This window comes from Salmo salar, chromosome ssa27 (assembly GCF_905237065.1).
Source record: "Salmo salar chromosome ssa27, Ssal_v3.1, whole genome shotgun sequence".
In the NCBI taxonomy this organism is placed as follows: domain Eukaryota; kingdom Metazoa; phylum Chordata; class Actinopteri; order Salmoniformes; family Salmonidae; genus Salmo; species Salmo salar.
In genome coordinates, this window is record NC_059468.1 from 19,189,113 (window position 1) to 19,214,621 (window position 25,509).

A 25,509-nucleotide genomic window follows, 5' to 3' on the forward strand; every position below is an offset into this window, starting at 1 on the left:
GCACGCCCCCAGGGACACAGACAGGACCAGGCGTCATGTGACAAGCCTGTTCTAGGTTCACTATAAAACCTCACCCTGATTTACATTTCTTCAGACCAGGCCTCCACTCCATTGCGAGTTGGCCAATAGGTTTGACCATCCAATTCCTATACTGAAAGTGAACTATACCACGTGGTTAACTTTTAGACTATTGATACCGACAGAATAAGAACAAGTCTTTGATATTAATTAATAGTCTGTAGCTAGAAATTATATCATTGAACGCTAAGACCGACGAAACATCCATTCTATGACGACATTAATGAATGTCGCTTTGAAAGAACCATTCTAACTGAGAGAGAGAGAGAGAGAGAACGCGGACAAAACTCTCCAACAGAACGACGCTCCAACAAGGATCCCGACGACACACTGAGCGTAAATATATATTGATTCCAATTGTTCCCAAATGAGTGAGCGTTCATGTGCAAAGGATTAGCATGTCAATTGTTAATATTAATGAACTCTGTGTGCCTCCTCAGCTGAACATTTTATGACCCATTGTTTAACAAGACACCAGCCATGCCTGTTTAGCCCACTAGGGCACATTACTCTCCATTACTTAGTTTAGTAAATAAATGATTTTAAGACAATTGATGTATGGATGACTCTTAGTAAAGGCTGGGTTCGTGCAGATACAACAATTTACGATGTTTGGAATGAGACTGGACGCGAGGTAAAATACATCATTTAAACCAGAAGATAATCGGCCTATACTATAATAGAATATAATATATAATGTTATAATATAGGAAAGTTATATTAGGAAAATTATAACTTTGTAATCTGAATATTTTCCTTGGTGCCCCGATCTCCTAGTTAATTACAATTTAACGATTAATCAGTTTAATCGCGTGATAATAATTACAGGGAGTTAATTGATAAACATGTCTTCAGTTTAATGGTACCCCAAAGACACGACACTCTCTTACCGGTATACATGGATGGACACTTTTCCCTCTCTGTCACGGATACCATGGTTGCCCTTAGTTTGAAGATATAATCAGGTGTTTTTTGTCAACAGCCTTTTGTGTTCTCTTTTCAACTCCGTCTGCATACTTGCAATCAAATGGCAGAATGTTCTCCATCTCCTTAGCTATCGTACTCTAATTTCACCGATTTCAAAACTCGGTCCTCCAGAAAGTGGAGAGCAACAACACACAGTTGTACTACATGATATCTTTCAAAAAGCTGCATTAGAAAGGATTACCTACACATACTGACCAGCTAATTTTATAGAAATAAGTGTTCTACATGGCAGGCCAATCCGAACTCATCTCTCGGCATGTCCAGCCCACTCATTATCTCAGCCAATCATGGCTAGCTGGAAGGTTCCTGTCTTTTTCCGTGGCTAAACCAACTAGGCTCATAATTGAAAAAATGTATGCAGATTTATAGATGGCATACAAGTTTGTTATTAAGGCACATGAAAGTTCACATGTTCCAGAAGGGATTTCTGCCCCCAAAAAGTCCTTTTGATTTAAAAAATGTTTACGTTCAAATGGCGCTCCTGTGAAGTAGTGACGCGCAATATACGCATAGTTTTCAAAAATGAGTCACAAATCTGGTTTCTACTGACAATTGAGATGTACAAACTATGGCATAAGGGGACGACGAGTGGATAAGAGGCAATCCATAATTTCTATTAAGACATTAATAAGCGTGCTAGGATGGAGGTAGTAAATATAACTATTTGTTTACCACTTAAGAAATATTCAGCAAGAGAATTCAGAACGTGGGCCATTCTTACAGTATTCTCACTGTACACCAAGTCAGAACCGTAGGATAAATAAAGGGGGCATATTAGCAGACAATGGAAAGCTCTTACAATATTCGATGATAACATTTCTCTAAAACAGACTATAGGCTACTGTACTGATCCTCCACCAAATTTCACAGTGGGTGCGAGACCTGGAGAGGCCTACAAGCCACAGTGTCTTACACCCACTGTGACATTTGGTGGAGGATTGTTGATGGGGGTGCTTCAGCAAGGCACGAATCAGGCAGATTTGTCTTTGTGAAGGACACATTAATCAAGCCATGTACAAGGTTGTCCTTGCTTTCTTCTGCTCTAACAATGTTCCCCAACTCTGAGGATTGGTTTTTCCAGCAGGACACTGCTCCATGCCACACAGCCAGGTCAATCAAGGTGTGGATGAAGGACCACCAGATCAAGACCCTGTCGTGGCCAGCCCAATCTCCAGACCTGAACCCCATTGAAAACCTCTGGAATGTAATCAAGAGGAAGATGGATGGTCACAAGCCATCAAACAAAGCTGAGTTGCTTGAATTTTTGCGCCAGGAGTGGCATAAAGTCACCCAACATCAATGTGAAAGACTGGTGGCGAGCATGCCAAGACGCATGAAATCTGTGATTGAAAATCAGGGTTATTCCACCAAATATTGATATCTGAACTCTTCCTAAGCTAAAACATTAGTATTGTGTTGTTTAAGAATGAATATTAACTTATTTTCTTTGCATTATTCGAGGTCTGACAACACCGCATTTTTTGTTTGTTATTTTGACCAGTTGTCATTTTCTGCAAATAAATGCTCTAAATAACAATATTTTTATTTGGAATTTGGGAGAAATGTTGTCAGTAGTTTATAGAATAAAACAAAAATGTTCATTTTAACCAAAAACGTACTGTATCTCTAAATAGTAAAACCAGAAAAACTGATAATTTTGCAGTGGTCTCTTAGTTTTCACATTTGATTTGGCGTACCCCCAAACCACTCATTGTTGAATTTGCTATTTCCAACTTGTTGTGTAATGTCTATGTCCAATGGCCGATGAGCACCGATACCTTTTATCTATACTTTCTCTTCATAATTTCTCTGTATATGACAAGGATTGAAGAGGATTTGCCAGTAGATTGTCGACTTGATTCATAATGATTACTGTTAGCTTGCTAGCTGAGATTTTGAAAGTATGATGTTGACATGACCAGTCCAATCAAAGCTACAGTCGGTATGACATGATTTGACATCGTTTTATCTGTGGCCAATGACCTTGAGCCTTCTTGGACGGGCACTTCTAATGTAACTCTATGGCAGCACCCAAGGGGCTAGAATTTTTTGCTCTCTCTGTGAGTAACAGAACACTGAGCATAATCACGTTAAAACTACAAAACATTACCAACCCCTACGCTCTGTATTTTCCATTGGCTGACCCACCACCACAGAAAGCACTGAGCTAGGCAGAAACACCTGAATTTTGGAGCTGCCTTACTCAAGAAAGTTTGTATGCAGCGTTATTAAGTAAAAATATATATTTTTACATTGTTTGCAAACTGATGTGACACGTACTAATGCCAAAATAACATTCAAAACAGCCCCCCCCCAAGAAAATCTATTTTAAAATGGTATTTATTATCTAAACAGGTGGGGCTCAAAACAGGTGGGGCAGTCTCCTCAGCAAGGCATTCAGTATGCAAAATATGATTTAACATTCTACTAGCTATTTGACAGCCTCTGCATGTTTTCCATTTCCAAATGTCCACCCATTTTGTGAGAAATTATTAACGTAAGATTTTTTTTATTGACTTGCGGAAACAAATTGCTGAGCAGCAGCATGACGCATGCCGTGGCAAGCAACACAACAAATATTTTCTCTCCGTACTTTTTCAATGTTCTGGATGGTTAGCCCCAGTCTCATCTCTTTCATCAAGGCTGAGTCTGAGGATGCCTATGGACTCTGGTCAAAAGTAATGCATTATATAGGGAATAGGGTGCCATTTGGGACGTAGACTGAATCTGTTTAGCCAGCCAGCTCTGATCATTGTCCTCTCTGCCATGCTGACAACGTAAAGACGCGGAGTGTGTGTGTGTGTGTGTGTGTGTGTGTGTGTGTGTGTGTGTGTGTGTGTGTGTGTGCATGCGTGCAGACCCTCTGTCCTCTCTCCCATGCTGAATTGCCCAGATGTACACTGAGTGTATAAAACCTTATCAACCCCTGCTCTTTCCATGTCAGACTGACCAGGTGAATCCAGGTGAAAGCTATGATCCCTTATTGATGTCACTTGTTAAATCCACTTCCGTCAGTGTAGATGAAGGGGAGGAGACAGGTTAAAGACAGATTTTTAAGCCTTGAGACATGGATTATGTATGTGTGCCATTCCGAGGGTGAATGGGCAAGAGAAAATATTTAAGTGAACGTGTGGTAGTAGGTGCCAGATGCACTGGGTTGAGTGTGTAAAGAACTGCAATGCTGCTGGGTTTTTCACGCTCAACAGTTTCCCGTGTGTATCAGGAATGGTCCACCATCCAAAGGACATGCAGCCAACTTGACACAACTGTTGGAAGCATTGGAGTCATCATGGCCAGCATCCTTGTGGAATGCTTTCAACACCTTGTAGAGTCTGTTCCCGATGAATTGAGGCTGTTCTGAGGGCAAAAGGGCGGTGCAACTCAATATTAGGAAGATGTTCTTAATGTCTTTTACACTCCGTGTAGATCGGCCAAATGGACTATGATGGGAGGGATGAGCCAACAGCTAGTGCTGAGAAGGCAACAACAGACTGGGTCCTGGGGGACTGACTGTGCATTAGGACATCCTAAAGAGTCAAAGTGTTTTTACCAACACTAAGTTACCCATTTTGTGACTCTGAAATTCTTGCTTCAGTTGAAGAAAAATACGATTTTATTCCATTCTCCTATACTGTACTCAATTTCTTTGGAGAGAGAAAATGTGTGTTTCATCCAATCCAGATGACACTTCTTAATTTACCATATAAAATATATATAAAAAATATTTGTACTACTGCGGTTTGTGCTCATACTAGAGAGTATCCTACATGGAAATGTGTTTTTCTCCCTAGAGTGGAACTCTTTTGGAACTCTTTTGCATTAAGATATTGATTGATTCATCATCCTTACCTGCATACCATACTTTTAGATATTAACCAATTCTCTTTGAGACATACTAGAGAGGTTTCTATACCATTGCTGTGGTTTCAAGAGGCTACCTGAAACACAGGAACAATACAACAACAGTTTATGACTTTATGACTTTCAAATAACAGATTTTAATACTGAATTACACAACAATGTCTCTGAAAATGACTTGTGAAATATGTTAATAAACCAGAAACAACTTAAAGAATGTATCATTCAAATACTGGCTACCTAAATGTTCTTCAACATGGGTGAAATTATATTTTTCAAGGCTTGAAAGGAAAGCACAAACATCTGAGCTTATAACAAAGCACTTGTTAAATCCTTTAGAGACATCGTATCAGCAGAGAAAAAAAATAACAGAACATTTTAACAAGTTTTGTTTCCCTGAAATGGCTATTGATTTCCTTCTCATGTGAAATAAGTATAGAGGGTGATGATTACTTCATATCCAACCTTTAGATGTAATCAAGTGAAACAGACAGCAGATCAATACATTTTCATCTCCATCATCTCACCGCTGTATAATGTCTACTCTCATTTCAAACACACTTAATTTCACCTACAGTTTAAAGGGGACAGTTCATCCAAATGATAAAATAGCATTGGTTTCCTTACCTTAGCAGTCTATGGACAAGAACACAATCCATGTATTGGTTTTGTTTACCTGGCCATTGTCTCCAAATGCTTACTTTTTAGCATTTATGGCGCAAATCCAAAAGCAATTGAGTCAACATCCCAATATTAGCATTTTATGTAATATGGGTGTACTATCCCTCTTCTCTTGGGAGATTTCCTCACTCTATAGGCCGACAACAGGGATTTCAACCACTTTTCTCTCAGGATATTTCCTCACTGTATAGGCTGACAACAGGGTTTTTAAACCACTGTTCTCTTGGGAGAATCTATATCATCATGTAGGTCTACATCAGTTGCTGTTATTTTTTTCTTCTTCCACTAATGGACCAGAAAATAAGAACAAATACAGTCCCCCTCTATATTATTCCCAGTTATTTATTATGACATGACGGAAACAAACTTTCCAAACATGGTGCCTCCTTCAGGCTTCCTTCTCCACTCAACATTCATTCGGTCAGCAGGTAGCCTAACAGTTAATGGTGTTGGGCCAGTAACTGAAAAGTCGCTGGTTTGAATCCTGAGCCGACTAGGTGAAAAATTTGACGATACGCACTTGAGCAAAGCACTTAAACATAAATGCTACTGTAAGTCGCTCTGGATAAAATCGCCTGCTAAATTACTAAAAATAATCTCTGATCACTCCCTCCTCTCCCGTTCAGTCTGTGACTGCCTTGTCTGTTGCCTGTGGGAGTTGACTGACAGATACTGAGATGGATGGACAAGGCAGTGTGTGACTGCAGTCAACCTGCTGCCTGCTGAGGGATGACCATCCAGTACTTACCCACCATGTGTACAGGCTCCATGATGGAATGGGAGTGGACCAATAGGAGTAGGTGATGCATTGACCCAGTGTTGTAGTACTCAAGTCTGGTCTCGAGACATTTTTACATTTACATTTTAGTAATTTAGCAGACGCTCTTATCCAGAGCGACTTACAGTAGTGAATGCATACACTTCATTTCATTTCATGCATTTTTTTTATATTTTTTTGGTACATTTTGAGTGTCTCGTGTCGGAAACATTTGTACTTGACTCGGTCTCGGACAGTGAGGACTCATAACCAGCCGAGACTAGGAGAGTAGAAAACTTATCAGCTTCTGTTCAGTAAGCACATAAAACCGCTTTGCCAGGCCAAATGTATGCACTCCTTTCTTGAAACATGAATTCCTGAACAGTCTTTATACAGTATCTATTATAGACATGTTTGCGCAGTGGCAAATCTATTGGACCTAGGCCTTCAGTATGTGACAGGTTTGTGATGCTGAAAAAACAGCAATGGTAATACCAAATCAAATCAAATGTTATTAGTCACATGCGCCGAATACAACAGGTACCTTACAATGAAATGCTTACTTATAAGCCCTTAACCAACAATGCAGTTTTAAGAAAATATCCCCCCCCCAAAAAAGTTTTAAAAAGTAAGCGATAAGAAAAACAAATAATTAAAGAGCAGCAGTAAACAATAGTGGGGCTATATACTGTACAGGGGGTACCGGAACAGAGTCAATGTGTCAATGTGCGGGGCACATGTAGGAGAGTGCACTTTTTGTAAAACATAAAGGAGCAGGGCCGATGGAAAGACAGCAGTCACACACAGAATGATGTTAAAGGATTCACTTGGACTTAATAAGCCAGTAGGTTCCAGTAATACAAAAACACAACCATTAGGCTAAGCATTTGACAATCAACATTTCCCAATCGAAATTATTACTTCCCATTGCAAAAAGCATTTAAGTTTTAGCACACAAAGTAACCTGTAACCTACATTTTAAATGGAACAATGATTCACACACTACATTATTTTCAGAGATGGCTAACAACAGCAAGCAAGCTCCAATAAAAACACATTTTTTTAGGAAGAAAATCTGTTTTTCAATGTCAAACAGTTTTGTTTATATTTCTATCTTCTGTAATGTAAAGTGTAATATTGGGATGAAAAGTCATATATCTGACTTGGTACAGGTGTCTTTTTTAAAGCCCATAACCATGTGTGTGAGGTGTATCATTTTGTTTCAAAGTAGATTTGTTTAAGACTACCAAGAAGCACTCTGTGTGACCCTGATTTAGCCCACTGCAGTAAAAAGTTAACTTCTTGTTGAAAGTTATTCTTGAAAAGGGAGAAGCTAACAAATTAGCATCAACATCCTTTTCGATAACACCTGCTGCAGCCACTGCAACCTCGCCTACAACAAAAGATACCTAGCTATGTCACGCCCTGATCTGTTTCACCTGTCTTTGTGATTGTCTCCACCCACCTCCTAAGGTGTCACCAATTTTCCCCATTAGTCCCCAGTGTATTTATCCCTGTGTTTCCTGTTCGTCTTGTTTTGCCAAGTCAACCAGCATTTTTCCTAGCTCCTATTTTTCCCAGTCTCTGTTTTTCCTACCCTCCTTGTTTTTGACCCTTGCCTGTCCTGATGCCGAATCCGCTTGCCTGACCACTCTTTATTTTCTGACCTCGAGCCTGCCTATCCCCTTGTACTGTTTGGACTCGGACCTGATCATTGAACCCCTGCCTGTCCTGACCTCGAGCCTGCCTATCGCCTGGTAATGTTTGGACTTTGACCTGGTTTATGAACTCTCGCCTACCTCTTCTGTTATAAAAAATATCAGAGCTCAACCATCTGCCTCCTGTGTCTGCATTTGGGTCTCGCCTTGTGCCCTTATAGTACGAACTGGCCATGACAAACCTAGCAGACTTGGACCAGCTCCGGCACGCTGTCTCCCTGCAGGGTGCCACCATTGGGAGGCATGAGAAGCTACTGCTGGACCTTTTGGAAGGGCTTTGTTCCCTGACGGAACGCCACTACCAAGGGTTCAAGGCTATTATGGAGCAAATCATTGAGTTAGCTCATAGGCAGCCTGCCACCTCTGAGACCTCCCAACCACCCAGTTACCTTTCTACTACTAGTGGATTTGTTCAACCTACCCCGGGTCCTCGAGAACCCCTCTTACCACCTCCAGAGCGTTATTCATACGATGCTGGTATCTGCCGGGCGTACCTATTCCAGTGCTCCCTCATTTTTGAACTCCAGCCCTCTTCGTTCCCGTCAGATCGATCGAAGATCGCATATTTAATCACGCTAGTCCGTAAGGGCGCTCTGCTGGGCATTGGCTATGTGGGAGCAGCAATCCGCTGTGTGCCATAGCCTGGAGGAATTCATAGCAGAAGTGAGGAAGGTTTTCGATTCTCCGGTGCCCGGCAGGGAGGCAGCTCAAACTACTGCAGGTACATCAGAACTCCCATAGTGTGGCAGACAACGCAGTAGATTTTCGCACATTGGGCTCCGAGAGTTCCTGGAATCCGGAGGCTCTGTTTGACACCTTCCTCCACGGACTGTCGGAGGGGATGAAGGATGAGCTCGCAGCTTGGGAAAAACCACGGGACCTTGATTCCCTCATTGCCCTGGCGATTAGGATTGATGGGTGCCTATGAGAACGCCGGTGTGAGAGGAGGTCGGGTCTCGGGAACACTCGTTCATCTGCTGATGCTGGCGCCCGTACGAAGGAATCCGGAAATCCCCAAAGTTTGTATTTCCGAGGAGAGCCGAAAACACCCGAGGTTCACAGAGAATCATCGGCAAAGGGTGAGTTGGATACTCCTGAGCCCATGCAACTGGGAAGAGCTAGATTATCGGTTGGGGAAAGCTCACGTAGGCTAATTTATAACTATTTTCTGTACTGTGGAGGGGCGGGACATTATATAGCCACTTGCCCAGTTAAGAAACCCTTTTTTTAGTGGGTACAAGTACTCTGGTGAGCCAGACTGGGAGTCTCGTTACTTCCATCACCCGTCCACCTTTTTTGTGATTCTGCTGTGGGGAGACCAGCCTAAGTCTCTCCGGGTGCTCATTGACTCTGGGGCTGATGAAAGTTTTATGGATGCTATCATGGTTTCTGAATGAGGTATTCCCACTCAACTTCTCTGTCCCCATGGATGCAAGGGCACTGGACGGCCACTTTATTGGAAGAGTCACCCATAGCACAATGCCTGTTCATATACGGGTATCAGGAAACCACAGTGAGACCATTCAGTTCCTTCTCATCAATATTTTATTTTTTTATTTTTTATTTTCTTAATGTTCCTGCGGTTTTGGGATTTTCTTGGCTCCAGAAACACAATCCTGTTATTGACTGGACCACGAGCTCCATCCTGGGTTGGAGCCCGTTTTGGCATTACTATTGCCTAAAAGCAGCACAGCTGTCCTTGAGATGTTCCCTTCAGGACGTAAGGAAAGCTACAGATGTCTCTGCCGTCCCCACTGAGTGCCATGACCTCCTGGAGGTCTTCAGTAAGGCACGGGCTACCTATTTTCTCCCGCACTGTCCTTATGATTGTGCCATTGATCTCCTCCCAGGCACCACACCGCCTCGTGGTCGGCTATATTCTCTAACTGGCCCGGAGACCAAGGCCATGGGGGAGCACATTGAGTATTCTCTGGCTGTTGGAGGCATCTGTCCATCTGCATCTCCTGCAGGTGCAGAGGTTTTCTTCGTGGAGAAGAAGGACAAGACACTGCGTCCGTACATTGACTACCGGGGTCTGAATGAGATAACGATCAAGAATCATTACCCCCTACCGCTCCTCTCCTAAGCTTTCAAAACTCTCCAGGGGGCCAACATTTTTTACAAACTGGACTTTCGGAATGCCTAGCACCTGGTTTGGATACGCGAAGAAGATGAGTGGAAGACAGCCTTTAACACAGCCAGCGGACATTATGACTACCAGGTCATGCCATTTGGACTTACCAACGTCCCTGCTGTCTTCCAGGCTCTGGTAAACGATGTGCTCCGGGACACGCAAAACCGTTTTGTGTTCGTCTACCTTGACTACATCCTGTTTTTTTTCCCGTCTGCCCAAGAACATGTTCTTCATGTCAAAAGTTTTCAGCGCCTCCTGGAGAACCAATTGTTCATGAAATACGAGAAGGGTGAGTGCCACCGCCCTACAATCTCCTTTTTGGGATATGTCATCGCTGATGGAAATGTCCAAATGGATCCTGAAAAGGTGAAAGCAGTGGTAGAATGGCCTCAACCTACATCCAGGGTGCAGTTACAACGTTTCCTGGGGTTCGCTAACTTCTACCACTGTTTCATTTCGGGGCTACAGCACCCTGGCGGCCCTCCTCTCTGCACTCACCTCTCCCAAAGTACCGTTCGCATGGTCTCCAGCAGTTGACAGAGCCTTCGTGAACCTGAAGCATTGGTTCACCACAGCACCCATCATCGTCCATCTGGATCTGTCCCGTCAATTTGTGGTAGAGGTTGATGCTTCTGATGTTGGAGTGGGGGCCATCCTGTCCCAATGATCTGCCCAGGACCAAAAGCTCCATCCCTGTGCCTTCCTGTCCCATCGTCTCAATGCTGCAGAGAGGATCTATGACGTAGGCAACCGAGAACTCCTGGCACTCAAGATGGAACTGGAAGAGTGGGGGCACTGGCTGGAAGGAGCAGAACAGCCATTCTTGGTTTGGACTGACCATAAAAATGTGGAATATCTCCATACAGCCAAGCGCCTTAACTCCAGGCAGGCCCGGTGGGCTTTGTTGTTTACAAGATTCAACTTCACCATTTCCTACCACCCAGGGTCCAAAAATGTGAAGCCTGACGCCCTCTACAGTTCCTCTGCCACATCCTCGGTCTCTGAAACCATTCTCCATACCTCATGCCTTGAGACTTCAGTGGATTGGGGTATTGAAACCTTGGTTCGCAAGGCACAACGTTCCCAGCCTGAACCTGAAGGGGGCCCGGCTAACTGCTTGTTTGTCCCTAATTCAGTCCGATCTCAGGTCCTAGAATGGGCTCTTTCCTCCAGGCTGACCTGTCATCCAGGTCCCGTTGTACCCTAGCCTTCCTCTGACAATGTTTCTATTGACCCACAATGGTTCCTGACGTCTCTGCCTTCATCCCCGCGTGCACAGTGTTTGCTTAGAACAAGACTCCACGGCAAGCTCCATCTGGCCTCCTTCAGCAACTACATGTCCCTCATCATCCCTGGTCCCTTAACCTGTTGGGGATAGGGGGCAGTATTGACACGGCTGGATAAAAAACGTACCTGATTTAATCTGGTTACTACTCCTGCCCAGTAACTAGAATATGCATATAATTATTGGCTTTGGATAGAAAACACCCTAAAGTTTCTAAAACTGTTTGAATGGTGTCTGTGAGTATAACAGAACTCCTATGGCAGGCCAAAACCTGAGAAGATTTCAAGCAGGAAGTGGCCTTTCTGAGAAGTAGTGTTTCATCTTGGCTCTTTTTATTGAAGACTCAGGATCTGTGCAATAACGTGACACTTCCTACGTCTTCCATAGGGTCTCAGAGCCCGGGAAAACGTTGAACGATATCGAGGCAGGCTCTGGCTGAAACACTTTATCGCTTTTGGCAAGTGGCCACTCAGAGTACTATGGGCTTAGGCGCGTGCCCGCTTCGACCGAATGGTTTCTTTTCCTTTGTCTGTTTATCTAAACGCAGATTCCCGGTCGGAATATTATCGCTTTTTTATGAGAAAAAATGGCATAAAAATTGATTTTAAACAGCGGTTGACATGCTTCGAAGTACGGTAATGGAATATTTAGAATTCCTTTGTCACGAATTGCGCCATGCTCATAACCCTGATTTAGCCTTTAGGATAGTGTCTAGAACGCACGAACAAAACGCCGCTGTTTGGATATAATGATGGATTATTTTGGACCAAGCCAACATTTGTTATTGAAGTAGAAGTCCTGGGAGTGCATTCTGACGAAGACAACAAAGGTAAGAACATTTTTCTTATAGTAAATCTGACTTTGATGAGTGCTAAACCTGCTGGGTGTCTAAATAGCTAGCCCTGTGATGCCGGGCTATCTACTGAGAATATTGCAAAATGTGCTTTCACCGAAAAGCTATTTTAAAATCGGACATATCGAGTGCATAGAGGAGTTCTGTATCTATAATTCTTAAAATAATTGTTATGCTTTTTGTGAACGTTTATCGTGAGTAATTTAGTAAATTCACCGGCAGTGTTCGGTGGGAATGCTAGTCACATGCTAGTCACATGCTAATGTAAAAGCTGGTTTTTGATATAAATATGAACTTGATTGAACAAAACATGCATGTATTGTATAACATAATGTCCTAGGGTTGTCATCTGATGAAGATCATCAAAGGTTAGTGCTACATTTAGCTGTGATTTGGGTTTATGTGACATTATATGCTAGCTTGAAAAATGGGTGTCTGATTATTTCTGGCTCGGTACTCTGCTGACATAATCTAATGTTTTGCTTTCGTTGTAAAGCCTTTTTGAAATCGGACAGTGTGGTTAGATTAACGAGAGTCTTATCTTTAAAATGGTGTAAAATAGTCATATTTTTGAAAAATTGAAGTAATAGCATATCTAAGGATTTGAATAACGCGCCACAGGATTCAACTGGCTGTTGAGTAGGTGGGACGCAAGCGTCACACCTAGCCCAGTGAGGATATCTCTCTGGACTTTGTCACTGGGCTCCCTCCGTCTGATGGCAACACTGTCATTCTGACGGTAGTGGACCGGTTCTCCAAGGCTGCCCATTTCATCCCTCTCCCAAAACTACCCTCACACAAGGAGATGGCCCAGCTTATGTTGCAGCACATCTTCTGGATCCATGGGCTCCCGGTGGACATGGTCTCCGACCGGGGTCCTCAGTTCTCGTCTCAGTTCTGGAAGGCATTCTGCACCCTTATTGGGTCATCGGCCAGCCTGTCCTCCGAATTCCATCCCCAATCCAATGGCCAGTCGGAGCAAGCTAACCAGGACCTAGAAACCACCCTAAGATGCCTGGTCTCAACCAACCCGTCTACCTGGACCCGACAACTGGTCTGGGTGGAGTATGCCCGGAACACCCTTCCCTGTTCAGCCACGGGTCTCTCCCCTTTTGAGTGCTCTATGGGGTATCAGCTGACACTATTCCCAGAACAAGACCAGGAGGTCAATGTACCCCCAGCCCAGATGGTTGTCCACCACTGTCAACGTACCTGGAGAAGAGCACGGCTAAAGACCAACTTCAGGTATCGTCGATAAGCGGACCGTCACCGGACCTGCCCCTTCGGGTGGAGTCCCGCAAACTGTCCCCCCATTTCTTTGGTCCTTTTCCCATCTCTGGAGTCCTTAGTTCTACTGCTGTCGTCTTGTGTTACCCCGTACCCTCCGTATTCAGCCTACTTTCCATGTGTCTAGGATTAAGCCCGTGTCTCACAGCCCTCTGTCTCCAGGCCTAACCCCTCCGTGTCATTGATGGCCATCCAGCACACACAGTGAATTGCCTCCTGTGTGTTTGACCATGGGGCAGGGTTTCCAGTACCTGGTTGACTGGGAGACTTGCTGGGTTCCCGCTAGAGACATCCTGGACCTGGCCCTCATCACCGACTTTCACCGCTGACACACTGGTCAGCCAGGAATGTGCCCAGGTAGGACGCCAGGTGGTGTCCCTAGAGGGGGGTGTACTGTCATGCCCTGATCTGTTTCACCTGTCTTTGTGATTGTCTCCACCCACCTCCAGGTGTCACCTGTTTTAGCCATTAGTCCCTGGTGTATTTATCCCTGTGTTTACTGTCTCTGTGCCAGTTCGTCTTGTTTTGCCAAGTCAACCAACGTTTCTACTAGCTCCTATTTTTCCCAGTCTGTTTTTCCTAGACCTACTTGTTTTTGACCCTTGCCTGTCCTGATGCCGAATCTGCCTGCCTGACCACTCTGCCTGTTCTGAACTCGAGCCTGCCTATCCCCTTGTACTGTGTGGACTCGGACCTGATTATTGAACCCCTGCCTGTCCTGACCTCGAGCCTGCCTATCGCCTGGTACTGTTTGGACTCTGACCTGGTTTTTGAACTCTCACCTGTCCCCGATCTGCCTTTTGCCTACCCCTTTTGTTATAATAAATATCAAAGCTCAACCATCTGCCTCCTTGATCTGCATTTTTGTCTCGCCTTGCGCCCTTATAAGCTAGACCATGGAAAAACAACTGCTCGCTTTTGCGCAGTGACCTGTTGGCCTTTGAAAAGGCAGAAGTTTCCATATGTTTTTTGTAAAAACATTCCTACCCGTTACAAGTCAAAATGTGATTGGTTGATTCCACTGTCACTCCAGAATTTTGGCCTAATACAGTTGAATGGCAGATGCCTTCTGTCCACCTTCTGATGGCTTAGCCAATGACTGACTTATCTAGCTATATTTATCTCTATAAAAATCCTGATTGGATATCTTTTTTAAATCTTCAATCAATGAAATGTATTTGTAAAGCCCTTTTTGCATCAGCAGATGTCACAAAGTGCTATACAGAAACGCAGCCTAAAACCACAAACAGCAAGCAATGCAGTTGTAGAAGCACGGTGGCTAGGAAAAACTCCCTAGAAAAGCAGGAACCTAGGAAGAAACCTAGAGAGGCGCCAGGCTCTGAGGGTAGGCCAGTCCTCTTCTGGCTGTGCCGGGTGGAGATTTTAACAGGACATGGCCATTAAGGCCAGATTGTTCTCCAAGATGTTCAAACGTTCATGGGTGAAATAATAATCAGTGGTTGTAGAGGGTGCAACAGGTCAGTACATTAGGAGTAAATGTCCCTTGGCTTTTCATAACCATAACCGGTGAACAAGTCAGGGTTCCAGGCAGAACAGTTGAAACCAGAGCAGCAGCACAACCAGGTGGACTGGGGACAGCAAGGAGTCATCAGGCCAGGTAGCCCTGAGGCATGATCCTAGGGCTCAGGTCCTCCGGGAGAGCGAGAGAATTAGATGGAGCATTCTTAAATTGACACAGGACACCGGATAAGACAGGAGAATAACACCAGACATAACAGACTGACCCTAGCCCCCCGGCACATAGACTATTGCAACATAGATACTGGAGGCTGAGACGGGGGGTGAGGGGGACACTGTGGCCCCGTCCGACGATACCCCCGGACAGGGCCAACCAGGCAGCATATAAGCCCACCCACTTTGCCAAAGCACAGCCCCCACACCACTACAGGGATATCAACAAACCACCAACTCACTACCCTGATACAAGGCTAAGTATAGCCCACGAAGATCACATCCACTGCAAGAGCCTGAGGACGTGCCAAACTGGATAGGAAGATTCAGTGTTAACCCTTTCCTTTCCAACAAAAACTGAATAGATTAAATCAGAACATCACTGAAAATAATAATATAATTATATATATATATCTTTAGCACTTCTCTGAAGGCTGCATTGTTCCCCACTGTGTTTGGGTTAGTAATAATTTGTAGAGTGGCTCTATTTGCCCTCAGCATGCATTTTCTCACCGTTATGAATATGAACACAGAAATACTGTACATTTTGAACTTATGGTGGCGATTTTACAAAATTATAATCATGGTCTCAGGCTTGATTCAGTCTCGAACCCCTCGTCCTTGACTCAGTCTTGTCCCCCCCCGGTCTGTCTCTCTCGCCCTCCCTCTCCATTCCTTCTCCTCACCCCTGTATGACAGATCATGAGACTGCACACTAGTAAACTCAGCAAAAAAAGAAACGTCCTCTCACTGTCAACTGCGTTTATTTTCAGCAAAATTAACATGTGTAAATACTTATATGACCATAACAAGATTCAACAACTGAGACATAAACTGAACAAGTTCCACAGACATGTGACAAACAGAAATGGAATAATGTGTCCCTGAACCATGGGGGGGTCAAAATCAAAAGTAACAGTCAGTATCTGGTGTGGCCACCAGCTGCATTAAGTTCTGCAGTGCATCTCCTTCTCATGGACTGCACCAGATTTGCCAGTTCTTGCTGTGAGATGTTACCCCACTCTTCCACCAAGGCACCTGCAAGTTCCCAGACATTTCTGGGGGGAATGGCCCTAGCCCTCACCCTCGGATCCAACAGGTCCCAGACGTGCTCAATGGGATTCAGATCTGGTCTCTTCGCTGGCCATTGCAGAACACTGACATTCCTGTCTTGCAGGAAATCACACAGAATGAGCAGTATGGCTGGTGGCATTGTCATGTTGGAGGGTCATGTCAGGATGAGCCTGCAGGAAGGGTACCACATGAGGGAGGAGGATGTCTTCCCTGTAACGCACAGCGTTGAGATTGCCTGCAATGACAGCAAGCTCAGTCTGATGATGCTTTGACTCATCGCCCCAGACCATGAAGGACCCTCCACCTCCAAATCGATCCCGATCCAGAGTACAGGCCTCGGTGTAACGCTCATTCCTTCGACGATAAACGCGAATCTGACCATCACCCCTGGTGAGACAAAACCGCGACTCGTCAGTGAAGAGCACTTTTTGCCAGTCCTGTCTGGTCCAGCGACGGTGGGTTTGTGCCCATAGGCGACGTGTTGCCAGTGATGTCTGGTGAGGACCTGCCTTACAACAGGCCTACAAGCCCTCAGTCCAGCCTCTCTCAGCCTATTGCGGACAGTCTGAGCACTGATGGAGGGATTGTGCGTTCCTGCTGTAACTCAGGCAGTTCTTGTTGCCATCCTGTACCTGCCCCGCAGGTGTGATGATCGGATGTACCGATCCTGTGCAGGTGTTGTTACACGTGGTCTGCAACTGCGAGGACGATCAGCTGTCTGTCCTGTCTCCCTGTAGCGCTGTCTTAGGCATCTCACAGTTCATACATTGCAATTTATTGCCCAGGCCACATTTGCAGTCCTCATGCCTCCTTTCAGCATGCCTAAGGCACGTTCACGCAAATGAGCAGGGACCCTGGGCATCTTTCTTTTGGTGTTTTTCAGAGTCAGTAGAAAGGCCTCTTTAGTGTCCTACGTTTTAATAACATGTGACTTTAATTGCCTACCATCTGTAAGCTGTTAGTGTCTTAACGACCGTTCCACAGGTGCATGTTCATTAATTGTTTATATGTAGTTCATTGAACAAGCATGGGAAACTGTTTAAACCCTATACAATGAAGATCTGTGAAGTTATTTGGATTTTTACGAAATTGTCTTTGAAAGACAGGGTCCTGAGTTTATAACTATAGCCATCAAATTCCAGGCCCAGCCGTCCAAGGGCCCTTGATTATAGTGTTGACGAATCATCTCCACCAACCGTAAAGGGGGTGCAGCTCACTCCATTCTATTCCTTCTCACCCAGGAAAGGAAAGGCTTCGCAGGCAGGCAACTCGGCTACCTGTCAATTAGGATTATTAATCTTGTACGATCCTTCCCCCCCAAATCTATCCACCCGCTTGTCACTCCCTAAATCACATTACCAAAGAATAAGTGATGGTGTGTCTTGATCCATTTCTCCAGTGACCAGAAGCTGTGTGTGTGTGTGTGTGTGTGTGTGTGTGTGTGTGTGTGTGTGTGTGTGTGTGTGTGTTTGTTCAGAACCCCATCACTTCAATCCTCCCTGCTGTTGGCTCAGCTAGAAAAGGAGCGATGGAGGAATGAAAAGGAGGGATATTTGAATTGATGAGCGGGCACATTGGTTCTGACAGGACCAGTATTTGTTTGGAAGGGAGAGATGACAACCTCTTATCGATTGCTTGGTGCTTTGCTTGGTGCTGTAAGGGTTGAAATGGATGCCATTGTTTTTCAGGCCACACACTGCCTCCATATACACTGTTAGGACCACCTAGGGAGGACAAGGTCTTTATAAAAATATTTGTATTCCAAAACCACTGACATGCAATCATTGCCTCATGCTGTCAATTGCTGAAAAAGTTTATAGCAATGTAGACTGTGACTTTTTCAGAAGATTGTTGCTTACAGAGAGTAAAACTGAGCTCACACGCTGGGATGTGGAGCTAAAAGTGGAGGGGTAGGTGTCTAAGTAGGTGTCTACATAGCTGTCTACGTAGTTGTCTATGTAGCTATCTAAGTAGGTGTCTAAGTAGCTATCTACACTAAAGTCAAAGGGAAACGTCTGTGTAATGAAGCTACTAGTACTGCTGTGACCTACAGACCCACTGAGGAGAACTCTGGTTTTGTAGCTGTTCTAAATGTCAATGTCAACCACACTTTCTCTACTTAACACAGTCTCTATCCCCATATCTGTTATCTCTCTCCCCTCACACACTCTCCCTCCCCCATATATCTATCCTCTTCCCGACAATCGCTCTTTCCCACTATCTGTCCCCCATATCGTCATCTCTCACTACCACACTCTCTCTTCCTCACCCCAGCATTCTCCCTCTCTCCCCCCAATATATCTCCTCTCTCTTTAGACGTTCTCTACTCCCTTATTAAGGTTGGGAGATGAGGGGGAAGAGGCTAAAGAGATGTACTGTATGTGTACCGAGGAAAACGAAGTGAAAAAGCTTGTAGGAGTTTTGTATTGTTTTTTTTCCCATTCCATCTTGCTGCGTCAGATTAATTTATGATCTGACAGGAGGCGATAACAGCAGAAATCTGCCTGGCTTCCCATGCAGGGCAGAGCAATATCCACAGTAAGGAATATATGAATATGTCAGAGAATATATGAATATGCCTGAGAATATATGAATACGTCTGAGCCAATCTATTAATAGATGTCTATCTGCTTACCTGTCATCCGATCAGTGTCTTTCTGTCTTTGTTTCCTCTCTGTTTGATTTGCTCTGTCGCCCTGTTTCTGCCTGACCATCAATCTTATTATGTAATCGGTAAATAGAAGAGAAGAAACATGCCTGGTCTGCATATCTCTGACAGGGTGTCATACAGTATGAAGATGCTGGAGGTCTGAAGGAGGCTGTCTGGGCTGTTTTGTTTTGTCAGTGCTGGGTCTTGGTCTATCTCGTCTCCGGTAGAGTGCAGAAAAATACCTTTCTGTCAGGTTGGCGGTTTTTGTTGGACACAATCAAAGTCTCTGTGATATGGAATTTCAGAATGAAAATAAAGGAGATTGATTTATTCCAGGCACAATATTGCCAATAACAACATCTTCATGTCACACTTTCCCATTTGAATTAAAGAAGTGACACATAATGAGTGTCAGACTAAAGTTGTCCTGAATGGAGGGAGGTGACACTGAAATCGTCTGTCTGGTAGATCCTGGTCATAGGAAACACAGGTAAAAAGACTCCCACAACTTGAATAACCTGCATTTTTATCCTCTGCTTTTAATCCTCCAGCGTACACCGTGTGTGTGTGTGTAAATTACAGGGTTTTTATCCTCTTCCACTGTTAATCCAGATGTAACACTACTTCATTATAACAGTGCTTGATTAAACCAAGCTTAATTGTACTCTCACCACATCAATTAGGCTGTGTTTGGGCTAGTTAAACTTCTTCTCTTAAAGGACCTGTGGATGTTGGAGAAATGTGTGTGTCGGCTAGCTAGTCTTCTGCAGGGTGTTACAGAAGAGATCTGCAGTAGAACAATCCAGAGGAATCATAAAAAAAGGGCAACAATTATACAGAACACTATTCAGCTGGTCTACGTGTTCATCTGCTGTGCATTATTTCAGGAATACTAAGGAGCTGGTTTTATCAAAGGAGGAGACCTTTTTTCAAAACATCTCATATGATGACACACGCATACAAATGCGAACACACAAACACACAACACTCTGTGTCCAGCCATCGAACCAGACAAAACAAACAAACTCTCCTTTGATGTGGATGCTGGAGTCACTGAGGAAAGATAAAAAGAAAGGAAGAAAGAGGAAGAAGAGGCAGAAGAGAAGGAAATATCTAACATACAAGAAAAGGCTCAGACTCCAGTGGCGATCATAGGAAAATGGCTCCACTTTTCTTACAGATAATGGGGTTGTAATGCACTTCTGTCATTCATTTCATTGTGCTAGCTTGCTATAGCCGACTCTCTGGATGTGTCCCAAATGACACCCTATTCCTTATTTCTTGTACTACTTTTGACCAAAGACATATAGGGGCTGGTCAAAAGTAGTGCTCTGAATAAGGAATAGGGTGCCATTTTGGATGCAGCCTCCATGGTCAATGTTCTGAACGCGCTTTACAATTGGCCATAGTGAATGAAATGACAGAGCAGTTCAGCTGGTAGATTTAAGGATAGTACTTTCAAGGTTCTTACATTTCCTTGTTGGAGTCCTCCAAAATCAATTAAGAAAAGTGTTGCCATTATGTCCTTGGAGGGGTCCACTCATCTTAAACAAAATTAAATGAGAAGCAAGGCATTGTTGTTTTCCTGGAGAACCAAACCAAGGAGCTTCTATGGTAGTTTTCTTGTAGTAAGTATTGATGTGGTTCAGCGTTCGCGTCGGTGTAGTTTTGTGTTGAGGTTTCAGTGTGGCCACATTGAGAACAAGTCTGGAGACCAACAAGCCTCCAAACCAAAACAACTCTTCCACATATCCAAAAAATCAGGGCAAACCTCAGGCAATGAACCAAAATGAATATTTATCTGAGTGTTGAGGGGGAAATTATGTAACTACAAGAAAAATAGCTTGGTTAAAGCTGGAATCCATAGCAGTAAAACTGACTTGTCTGTTTGCGATATTGCAACAACAAAGACGTTACTTCAAACAACACTGTATTTTTCCCCTCTGACATCATTGCACGCGCGATAGAACAGCAGAGTATGTACTATGATCATTTTTACCATGATGCTGCATGCTCATTTCCTTAATACAAAAACAGTAGCAAATACGCCCGGGGCGGCCAGGGGCGCTGTTTCACCTAAACCGCGGATCTCAGCTTTAAAGCTCATAGCTCTACCACCAGGGTCAGGGAGAAACTGACTACATGTAATCTGTTACATGTAATCTGATTACAAATAAACTGTAACTGTAATCAGTTAGGTTACCAGCTAAAATATTGTCATCAGAAAAAACATTGTACATGATTACTTTTAAATTCTGAAAATATGTTTGCGAAAAAAATACATTGACACCTTTCTTTTCTCAATGACATTCAATTCAGCATTAAAAAAGGCAGAAGTTTAATTTTGCTCCACCTGACCACAAGTCAGAGATCACTACGATGACACAATAAATGCGTTTGATGGATTATTTTTGTCTTCTGCTAATGCCTCTTAAGGGGAAAGTAATACAAAAGTAACTGAAAGATTACATTACTGAGTTTGGGTTATACAAAATGTATGTTACTGATTACAATTTTGGACAGATAACTAGTAACTGTAACATATTACATTTAGAAAGTACCCTACCCAACCATGTCCAGATTTTGTTCTAAATTGTTAATTTGCCAGAGTGAGAATACGGGAGTCATTGCATAAGGGTATGATTTGAGGCTGAGCTTATTCTGTTCCATTGATTTAACTGGACAAATGTGTGTTAGCCTGCAAGTCTGAGAGAAGGGTTGGATGGGACCAGCTGATCTCAATTGGAAGCCTGGGCTCCTTCTGAGTTCCATGATAGAATGTTGGAAAATCATAGGCAAACACTCCGAGTGACCGTTATGAATTAGCTAGCCTGCAGTGAATCATTCCTATCCCATCTCAACCACCCCAAGTACCTAGCTATCTCCAGCTATTTCCCACCCACTCAACTGTCCCTTGTCATCTCGTTCCACTGAGGACATGGCTTTCTCCCTGTTGTTTTGATGAGCAACAAGCTGCTCCCCTGGGGGTTCTGACACACACACACACGCACACACGCACGCACGCACGCAGTTCACACACTTCCATCAGCCTCTTAAAATCCCCCTTTGGAGTTTTCAGAGTGGGCCCATCTCCATGTGACAGGATACAATAACAATTAAGACCGATAGAGAAATATACAGTATAATAGAGTTACAGTTGTGTGTGTGTATGTGTGAATCCTGCATCCTGTCACTCACCAGAACACACAGTTGGGGTGGCCGAGAGGGTGAGTTAACAATGGTGTGTGTGTCTGTGGCCTCCTGAGGTTTAAGAGTGGACCTCTGACCATGCTCAGTGACAGAAGAGAAGACAGCCAGTGGGAAACAGGGCAGAGGCAAACAGCAGGAGGGGTGATTAGCTGTAGAATTATTCTGCACACAGCAGCATCTCTTTAGGACCGATGGACTGCTTGTGCAGCCTGCTGATAGGAGAGATGTGTGTGTGTGTGTGTGTGTGTGTGTGTGTGTGTGTGTGTGTGTGTGTGTGTGTGGGGGGGGGGTGTAAGATGGCTGTCAAGACACAGTGGTTTGTTTGACTGGGCAAAGCTGGCCTTTCATAGTGGGGGTTTGAATAAGGGGTCATTATGACTAAACAAGAGATAGAGGCCCTATTGCACAGCAGAGTTTCCTACAAGGTGCTGATTCCTTCACCAAATGTGGGATTATGTGTTTTGGATACTCCATCTTGCACAACTCTTTTGACAACATGGGAGAACATCACATCGGAGCATGGGGAGTTAGTGTATCTAGAAAGCATGTTATATGCTTAGAAGGACTGTCTTATTTCTATAAGCAATGATCTTCAGGAGCGATATAAAAAAAAAAAACTTTTCTGTTTCTTTGTAATGTGAACCCCGTCTACTTTCTCATCACATCTGGGCAAGTTCCACATTTACACTGTGGTGGTTCTCTCTCTTTTCTTTAGATCATTAGCCTCCCTCTCCATCTCCACACACACACACACACACACACACACACACACACACACACACACACACACACACACACACACACACACACACACACACACACACACACACACTCCTCAATAGTCTAATGAAATGGCCACTGGTAGCTGTTCCCTGTGTTCTCTTGGGAGTATTTAACATAAAACAGCTTGAGTACGTGGAGAGTGCCGTTCGTCGAGCCTTTTAATCTATCGGCTGTAATGGCTTTGCCAAACATTATCAGTCCTCTCTGAATTTCAATCTTCAAGCGTCATTCATTTTCATGCTCTGTGACGACTGTCGAGCCACCCATCGCCGTGCCAATCCCTTCCGCCTGATGTGTCGAGGCTGTCCTCCCTCGCTCACACAAACAAGTATTTCACACAACACCACAGCTACTGCCTCTAGCCTAGATACCTATGCTGGCTTATCCAGAGCCAATAGCAAGCAGAAGCTGCATCAAGTCACAAATACGTATTATCACACAGCTACTGCAATTATACACCTGTAGGCCTAGCTCCTTATCCAGTACCTAGGAGCATAGCTAGCCTATATCAAAGCTGTGTCCAAAATGGCCCTGGTCAAAGTAGTGCACTATAGGCCTATATGGAATTCGGTGCCATTTTAGATACAGCCCATAACTAATTATTTCTCACTGCACTCTGTGGAACTGTGGAGATGTACTCAACATGCACAAGGTGAAGGTAGGAGTAACATATGTCAATTGATTTAGCTATAATTACCTAGAGGTGTAGAGATGGGCTCTGAGCGACTTCGACTCGGCTGAGATGACGGAACAGGAGCTCTGAGAATTGAAATAGCCCTTTACACTTGCACAGACTAAAAAGTCGTTAGGAAATAATTGACACAGAATTAATTGAAATGCATTTAAATGGGGCTCCTTTTTTGGGGTGCGACCACTACGTCTCTGATCTTTGACTGTGAGTGAGACTATTCTACATCCCAAACGGCACCCTATGGACCCTGGTCAAAAGTAGTGCACTATATACGGAATAGAGTGCCATTTGGAACCGAGTCTGTGACTGACCTTCAGAAATAGCTCCCAATAACGATAAGGAGCTAACGTTTCTTCCCCAATGACTAAAACTTAATATTCCTTTGCACTTTGCTAAAGCAGTAACCCTGCCTTGCCTTACCACATGGGCCGCTCAATAGTAGCAATCTACCACCGCTACAAAGTCGCTAGTGAAGCCGCTACAAAAAACATCAAACATCTGAGAAGTGAAATAATATCTATCATCACGGCTGAAAAATGCAGGCTGCCAAATCTGCCTCTCCGCAGGTGTGTCTATTTAACCAGCCCCCACTCAGTCCCCACACCATAGTGAGTTGGAAGGAACTGGGAGTGGATGTCAGAAGAAATCTGCCAAACGAATCATAACTGCTTTATGTGCCAGGTTTCCTGTCATGTGAGTGCAGTGGCAAGCCATGCTCACATCAATAGTTTCTAAATTGGGTATTATTCAGATGTTATTCTGGCGTTTAGAGGGATATGATTTGGTGGGAAATGAATGGCATATTGCAGGAAGGCAGCGGAGCCGGGATCAGAGAGGAATGTACTGGTATGTTAGAGGAGAGGGGAAGTAGCTAGGTACAGCTATGTTATTGTCCTCTATCAAAGCCTATTCAGGGAAAGGCACCAGCTTGTTTCTCATCTTGTAGCTATAATGTCGGCCTGCCATACGATTTATTGTACTTAACACAGTCATTCCAGAGTTCCATCTCCATCTCCTGTGCCCACCTTTACTGACATAGAAAAGCAACTGAACTCTGCAGGTGTCTCCTCATCATAGACTTTTGTTCTCATTGCTAAGTTTCTAGATTTATCTGACGTTGGCAATTTCATAAAATAACAGAACCTCTATTTTAAATCAATGAATGGAGTCATCACTCATCTGTTATTGGGAGCACACAATATTCCTCTAATACTCCATTTATCTTACACCCGTTTGCCTGGGCACATCTCCAGTAGAAAAAGGTTGGATTTGTTTTTAACAGTTGGTGTGGTGATGTGCTTTCTTGTCCTAAAGCCATATGTTAAAATGCGGCAATAATGAACCACAGACGGTAATGCTGCTATATCACTTGCCAATAAAAAAGAATGACATCTCGGGCCATCAGACTGTTTTCATTAAATACATTATTTGTGTACATTTGTGTACAAACACTATCTATTAAATAAGATACACACTACGTGTAAGCTTATACCATAAATAATATTTTCTGTCCATTACGTATTGCTTCTTCTGAGTGCTAAGGGTGGCTATCCATGACCCAATTCATAATATGAATAATACAAGAGACAGAGAAACAAAATACTGTCCAGCCAACCTGATGCATCCACCTCTAATTCTATTGTCCAAAACCATTTAATCATTATGTTTTTTCAAACTGGCAAAGCTACGGTTTCCATGGATACAAAGTACACACAAAAGGGTGTGAGGAGAAACGTTGACATAGAAACTAGCATAGAATAATTATGGAGAA